This window comes from Penaeus monodon, chromosome 41 (genome assembly GCF_015228065.2).
Source record: "Penaeus monodon isolate SGIC_2016 chromosome 41, NSTDA_Pmon_1, whole genome shotgun sequence".
Lineage (NCBI taxonomy): Eukaryota > Metazoa > Arthropoda > Malacostraca > Decapoda > Penaeidae > Penaeus > Penaeus monodon.
Window position 1 is genome coordinate 6,913,094 of NC_051426.1, and position 825 is coordinate 6,913,918.

Consider the following 825-nt stretch of genomic DNA (forward strand, 5'->3'; position numbering starts at 1 on the left):
TTCACATAGGCTTGTGTAAGACGAAAAAGTCCAACAAAAATACGCAAGTTTACCCTTTAAAATATTTAGTAGTCATAGAAAACGTACTATATTACGGGTAACTAAAATAATGCTACGCCAGTGGGTCTTTGTCTCTGTGCGAAACATGTGTTAACATGAAAAGGATGACCTGGGCATGTGTTAACATGAAGGGACCTGGGCAAACATGCAACTGGCTGTGAGTGGAGGAGCGGAGGAACAAGTCAGGAGAGACGCAGTTGGGTGCTGCTCCTGTGAAGACCTCGTCTGTGCCTTTGTGACCTGATAAAATTTGTGTTGCCCTGTTATAAGCTGTATCGTGCAGTGTGACATGCTGGTTATCCCCCTGTATTGTGCCTGTAGAAAAGTGTACGGGTAAATAACTTGTGTAAATAAAGGAAAGACTGTCATTTTGTGTTTATTTCGTGCCCTGCCTCGCCACTTGGCATTTCCCCTCCTGGTGTTCTGGGACACTGTGGTGCTCGGTGCCTCTTGGAGCTGTTCAGTGTTCACGACCCTGTGAATAGCACGCCGTCTGCCTAGCCTACCTTGTGTTGGTGGCAGAGAGACGAGGCGGCCGGCGTAACAATAATATTTAATTTTACTTTTATGAATATATGTTTTAGTATTTCGCTATATATTTTTTCGTGTTTTATCACTTTCTTTCTTTTCTTCAAACGATTGGTTAACATCATAAACACTTCGTATAGTAATACAACAACTCGATTATTATGTAAACGTTTCTATAAAAAAAGAAAGAAGTAAAAAAGGATATTGAATAAGAGAGATCTTTAGAAAAAATCCAAA